This window comes from Herpailurus yagouaroundi, unplaced genomic scaffold (genome assembly GCF_014898765.1).
Source record: "Herpailurus yagouaroundi ecotype Mexico unplaced genomic scaffold, PumYag 206, whole genome shotgun sequence".
Lineage (NCBI taxonomy): Eukaryota > Metazoa > Chordata > Mammalia > Carnivora > Felidae > Herpailurus > Herpailurus yagouaroundi.
Genome location: NW_024412437.1, coordinates 9,140,417 through 9,147,277, shown reverse-complemented (window position 1 = coordinate 9,147,277; position 6,861 = coordinate 9,140,417). Strand labels below are relative to the sequence as shown.

Below are 6,861 nucleotides of genomic sequence, written 5' to 3'. Positions count from 1 at the left end.
CCCGTTCATGCTTTGTCTCTCTCTGTCCCAAAAATAAATAAACGTTGAAAAAAAAATTAAAAAAAAAAAAAAGGGGCGCCTGGGTGGCGCAGTCGGTTAAGCGTCCGACTTCAGCCAGGCCACGATCTCGCGGTCTGTGAGTTCGAGCCCCGCGTCGGGCTCTGGGCTGATGGCTCAGAGCTTGGAGCCTGTTTCCAATTCTGTGTCTCCCTCTCTCTCTGCCCCTCCCCCATTCATGCTCTGTCTCTCTCTGTCCCAAAAATAAATAAATGTTGAAAAAAAAAATTAAAAAAAAAAAAACTAAGTCAAAAGTCACCTCCTCCATGAAGCCTTCCCAGACCAGATTCAATGAATGAATCACTCCGGGAAATCCTAGCACTTTTCCCAAAACTCAGACTATTTATCAGGACGTGCCCTGATAGAAAGCACTACGTGCCAGGCCATGTCTATTAATATGAAGCCTCAGGACAATCTCAGGAAACAGCTGCTCTGATTACACCTAATTTCTATATGAGGAAACTGAGGCAGAGAGAGATTACCATGTTGCCCAGGACGGCAGAGTTTACAGCAGAGGGAATGGGGTCTGGTTCCCTGGCCCTGCTCTTTCTGTGGTGCCGATGGCCCCCGTCACGGCCCCAGCTATGTCAGGACCACAGCTGATATGGCTCCTGGTTCCCCCAAAAGACAAAGAGAACCCCAGTATATCCATCACTATAATCCCCAGGACATCAGGCTGGGCCCCAACACACAGTAGGTGCTCAATAAATGCGTCCTGAAAGAGATCAGCACCGAGTTACTTGGCCTTTAGAGCCTTCTTGCGAGTGTGCTTCGAAATGGGTCTCTAGCGTCCATGTCCTCCGTGCTCTGAGGGCCCCCCCCCCCACCCCTCCCTCTGCCGTCCTCCACCCCGGCCTCCTCACCCAGCCGCCTCTTCCCTGCCTCCCCAGGCTCCTCACTGGGCCTGTTTAAAACTCAACTCCTGTCGTGCGACCTCTGTCAGTCGGGAATTAATTCCCTGGGTTCCCACTGCATAAAAACTAAACTCTCTTTTTATGGTCTCTACATGCTTTGGCCTTTCCTTTTATTCAGGGCCCTCTGCACTTCTGGAGAATAAATAAATACGGTGTAACTTTTATCAGCCTTGATCATCCGCGGCCCTCGGGAGCCCCCAGCGAGGCAGAGGCCTCAGGAGGCTCTGGGTACCCCAGCCTCGCGCTCTCTGTCCTGGGCTCCCTGGGCCTTCACCAGCCAGGCAGGGCGCCCCCTGTGGTCCTCGGCTGTTCCTCCAGCCACAGGCTCCCCTGAGAAGCAGCCGTGGGTCCCGTCCTGCACCCCCCTACCCAAACTTTCTGGCCAACTTCTCAACTGTGGTGCAGAGAGTAGACACCAGAAGGGATGCCGAGGGCGTTTCCGTGGTGGCGCAGGCCCCAGCCAGCAGAGGCTGGGCCAGCGGGCACAGGGCCCGTGGCCACCCCGAGGACACAAGAGTCTCCCCCTCCCCGAGGCAGCCCCTGCACTACCTCCATCTCGCTTGCACCTGCTCCTGCCCCCAGGGGGACCTAGCCTCGATGCCGCCACCTGCCAGCTTGGGGCAGGGTCTGTAGTCCCTAACGACGTCTCCACCTGGAAAACAGGGAAGGCTCTGACTTCTTGGCTTCCGTGGAAAGATGGGTGAGGGTCCAATCAAATACCCCATTGGAAGGGGGTATGGCAACAGTCCATAAACCCCGTTTTGCAAAGAAACGTCCCTGCCAACCGCCGTCTGAATCCGGCTCTCCGTTCTCCCCGAGGGCCCCAATCTCCTGGTATGAGTTGGTCGCTAGGTGTGTGTTTGGCTCCGGGGACGTTGGCTTTGGGGACCAGGTACGTCACTTTCAAGCACGCCTTTGAGGGCCGCTCCACCCCCCCAGCCGGGCTCGGCAGAGAAACTCACCACTGGGCTGTTTCTCTATCTGGGGTTTGCCAAACGCTACCCCTCCGTCCCCCTCCCCCGCACCCTCCCTGGAAAAGTTCCTGGAGATGGGAGCAGCTAGATCCGAGATAATTGCTTAATTAGGGGAAGATTACCCAAATTTCAGCAGCCCCCGCAAGCGGCCTTCGTGCCACTCTGTGAAAGCCTCTGAAACCCAGCTTCCCCAGAAAGGAGACTGCGGCCCCTCAACACCCACCCCTCCTTCTCCAAGGACGTCACCGACGCAGTCTGGAGCCCTCTGTGCACATATTCACACTTCCACATGCCCATCCATCACCCCGGCACCTTCTCAGCTGGGCTCTGCTGGATGCTGACGGCCTTGTGGTTTTACCAAAGGCCAGGCGCCAACAGACTTTTCTGTATGGGGGCAGGTAGCGAATATCACAGGCGTCACCATGTGGCCACATGGCCTATGTTGCCCCGCCCGGGTCATGCCTTGGAGCGTCGAGCAGGCCCGGACAACACGTAAATGTACTGGCATGGCGATGTTCTAGCATCCCTTCATGGAAGCAGGTGGCAGGGCTGATCTGGCCCGTGGGCCAGTTTACTGACCTCCCGTGTAAGGCTGACTGCTGGGGACTTGGCTGGGGCAGCTGGCTTAGGTGGTTCTTGGTACAAGAGGGTGAGGAGCACTGACGGCAGCCCGGGGAGCTGTGGGCAATGCTGCACACAGCTGCTAGGCTGGCATCGTTGCAAATATGGGCTTTGGTGCTGGAGGGGGGGGGGGGTTGGAGGAGGGAAGCAGTCCCCGTCTCGAGTCCTTGCTCCGTGGTCTTGGGCCAGGCACTGAACTCCCTGAGCTTCCATTTTCTCATCTCCAAATTGATCATATTAATCATTCCTTCCTCTCAGGGTCATGGTGACAATAAATGGGGCCACGCGCGTGAAGCTGTGTTTGGCCGTAAGCGCTCAGCAGGTGTCGGCGTCCAGGAGTGGTAATAAAGTTTGGTCTTAGTGTTTTGGCCTTCGGGAGAGTCCCTGCAGGAAGGCTTTAGGATTTCTGTCCCTTCTTCCCCTTAGACTTGTCATTGTCTTATCTTCCCTTCTGATTGTGCTTCTGGGAGTCCACTGAGCTCTTCTGAAGTTTGAAGGAGAAGCGAGTGGAAAGCCACGGGATGGGCTCCACAGGTCTGCAGCGTCTCTGGCCTCCCAGCCACCGCAGGGAGAGGCATGAGCTGGCCTGGTGAGCTGACTGCCACCCCCTAAAAGCCACCCTGGCCTTACCGTCCCTCACAGCCTGCTGACCCCTGCGGTAGATGCTGTCCTACCGGGGAAAGACTGCCTCCCCGCCCCAGGCTGCCCACAGGGGGCACAGGAGAACAAGTTTTCCACCTGCTCCTTATGATGCCCGCTTCCTCCTGCACTCAGTTTATTCCCTCCCCTTTCCCTAGGCTGCCTTCCGCCCTCCAAGTCTCCTCTAGACAAGGACACCCAGCCAGAGACACTCCCCATTGGCCCTGCGACCCAAATAGCCTTCTCTACAGTCGTTGTGCGCTGGAGAGAAATCTCGGTCTGAAAGGAGCAGTGAGTGAGATGTCATTGGGCTTTAGAGCCCAGATGTCCCCGCTAATGTTGGTGCCAGGAGAGACAATGCGTGCCGTGTAAGGGCTGGCTGGGGCAGATGTGGCAACCCGGGGCCGCGGGGAGGGGACAAAACCCTAATGGCGGCAATGAGCAGGAGGGTCCCGGGGTCAGTTTGAAAGCAAGAACAATTCAGGACCTGGGATCCTGGGGGGGTGGGGAGGGGTGGGGACAAATGCCCAGGAATGATGGGTGCACAGGATGGAGACTTTGCAGGTGACCCCAGAGAAGCCACTACACTGCTCTGCACTTGGGATGTTTCTGGGAGAACGGTTTTAACCGGGAGCGCCAGAGCTGGGACTGAGATGGGCAGAGTCCCTGACACAGAGCAGTGTGCGTGCATATTACTGGCCAACATACACACCGACACCTGTCGGCCGGGGAGTCCACCTGGTGTGAGCTGAAGGACGTGTAAACTGTAAGTGGGTGTGGGGCGCCTGGGGGGCTCAGTCGGTTAAGTATCCGCCTCTTGATTTCAGCTCAGGTCATGATTACTTGGTATGTGAAATCGAGCCCCCACGTTGGGCTCTATGTTGACGGCACAGAACCTGCTTGGGATTCTCTCTCTCCCTCTCTCTCTCTGCCACGTTCTCTCTCTCTCTCAAATTAGATAAATGAATGAATGAATGAATGACCTGAACTGTAAGTGGTGCACAGTTCAGACACCAGCTTCCCTTCCATCACGGTAAACTATCTTGTGCACATTAAATGAACTGCTGAGGGGGGTCAGATGCAAGGAGATAGTGAAGGGGGAGGGAAGAAGAGTCAGATCCAGGGTCATGGCCTCGGCCACAGTGGGAGGAAGCACCAGGGAAGGGATGAAGACGTCTGTTTGGGTCTTCATAGCTGATAACTCATGGCCACGTCTTCGTGAGCTCTGCTCGCTCACCTCCTACCCCCTGCAGCCCCCTTGCCTCCCCCTGGGCTGCTCCAGAGTAGGTGAAAGCCTGTTGCTCTGCCCTGAACGGATTCTCCGCCTTTCCCGGAGGATGCGTCCCTCCTGTGGGTGGTCAGGCGAGCGCCCGGGCTTGGGGGCCTTGGGGCTTTGCAGCCGGGTCCCAGCAGGGCCGTGTCACCGGGGCTCTGGTCCCGGGTCAAGGCTGTCCATTTTGATGCTCTGAGGCCCCAGGCTGCAAATCAGATGCCAGCAACAGGGCGCCCTGACTGGGTTGGCACATCACCACAGCCAGCGAATCGATTTTCTCCACCTGTGGTGTTTCTAGGCCTGATCGGCTTGACTCGCTGTCCTCGCGTGCTCCTGACCTTGGAATTCAGACCTGTCTGCAGCTGCAGCCGTCTCCCACACCTGAGGCCTTAACTAAAGGCGGGGGAGCCCCAACATCTGGCTTCTGGCCTCGTTCCTGGGAATCTAAGCCTTGCCTCATCCCATCCCCGGTTTTCCTGCCCGGAACTTCTTTGCCTCTGTCGGTCCCTGCTGCTTCGGCAAATCCCAAGTCATATATGGCTTTTGCCCCTGCTCCCCACAGCTGGGCCCTGTGCCTCTCCTCCCTGCCCACATGAGGAGTCCCCCCGTCCCGTCCCCTCATCACTTTTCATTGTATTATCCTTTTTTAAAATGTTTTTATTTATTTTTGAGAGAGAGAGAGAGAGAGAGAGCAGGGGAAGAGCAGAGAGAGAGAGAGGGAGACACAGAATCTGAAGCAGGCTCCAGGCTCCGAACTGTCAGCACAGAGCCCGATGCGGGGCTTGAACCCACATACCGCGAGATCATGACCTGAGCTGAAGTCAGACGCTCAACCCAGTGAGCCACCCAGGCCCCCCTATTATCCTTTCTTTCCAGCTGGTCTCCTTGCGTCCAGCCCCTCCTCTCTGTGACCCAGCAGTTCTCAAAGGGTGGTTCTGGGACGAGCAGGATCAGAAGCACCCGGGAGTCCTTAGGCCTGCAAATTCTCCAGACCTGCTGAATGAGAGACCTGGGGGGAGGAGGGGGGCGGAGAGGGCAGCATTTCAACAAGCCCCCAGGCGATCCTGAGGCACTCAAGGCTGGGAACTGCTGTGTCCAGCACATCCTCCCTGTACCTTCCAGAACATTCTTTCTAAAACCCAGGCCAAGACCTCGCGTTCTCCGGCTCAGCAACAGCGGATGGCTCTCTCGTGCCTTCGGAATTAATTTTCAATTAACTTCTTAAGCACAGTGTTCCAGGCCCTTCACCATCTGGCCCCAACCCCTGTCTCCAGACATCCCTCCATCCCCGCTCTGGGCCCAGCCCTATGGCACCAGCTCCCCCCTTTGACAACTGAAGGCCCAGTCCAGATGCTGTCCCCTGTCCTTGTGAAGCACTGTCTACCCTCCTCGTCCTCCCGGGACACTTGGTCCCACCCGCGGTGCTCTGAGTGCCTGTACGTGCCTCTCTCCCGGCCATTGTTCTAACATAGCACGAATACCTGGGGACACATTGATCTTCCCCATCCGTGCACGGCGAGCTTCTGGAAGCAAGGATAAGGGTCTTCCTAAGCTGAGCACTGGGCTGGTTCAGAACACTTACCAATCCATACCTGCAGATGCCAGGATTGAATCTAACTCTTGCTGGGGTCTACCAGAGCCCTGCCCTCACCCCACCCCCCCCACCCCCCATCATCCTGCCATCCCACCCACCTGATCACCTTGTTCTAGCACCACCCTTCTGGACACTTAGGGCCTCCTAGGGTCTCTCTGATCCCTCCCGTACTCCTCTGGGTCCAACTGGGCCAAATCACTTCCAGCCGGGTCACTCTGCAGCCTGACTGTACATAAGGATTGAGGGAGGGTCCCTTCCTGGGGCACCAGGGGGCTGGTGCGAATCTTTCCCCACCACAGGGGTGGGGTGGGGGCTACAGCATTTCCTCGAGCACCTTTCCAATGATGCAGTCAATCCTGACAAACGAGAGCCATGGATACACCAACCAGCAGCTCACCCTCCTGTTACCTAAAATAGTGAGGTAGGGTTTGGGGTGGTAACTTATTTATTTATTTCATGTGTGCGCGTGTGTGTGTGTGTGTGTGTGTGTGTGTGTTTCTCCACCAGATTTACCATCCTAATTCCGTCTGTTTACAGCAATATTAAAATGTGTTTGCATCCCCTACATGCACGGCAACTGATAGAATGGCCGGGCAGTCCAGAGGCTGGGATAGGGGGGTGCCTGAAATACCTAAAAATTAAGCTTCGGCCTCAACCTGCAACATGGACGATCCCCAGGTAGGTAATCAAGACTTGTGGTCATTTTTTCAGTGGGGCCTTAGGAATCTACCTTCTAGGGGATATTTTCACCCGGTCGAGGAGCGCCTGGGAAATTACAGGGGTGCCTGG

General features: G+C 56.4%; 1 long non-coding RNA gene across 1 annotated transcript; it reads right to left on the bottom strand.

The window, feature by feature from the left end:
- Window positions 1–5,348: 5,348 nt before the first annotated feature.
- LOC121015229 (uncharacterized) lies at window positions 5,349–6,482 on the bottom strand. Its single transcript, XR_005783714.1, has 3 exons — window positions 6,407–6,482; window positions 5,960–6,070; window positions 5,349–5,487 (listed from the first exon to the last, which is right to left on the bottom strand). It is a non-coding gene; the product is annotated as an uncharacterized LOC121015229 (long non-coding RNA).
- Window positions 6,483–6,861: the final 379 nt, after the last annotated feature.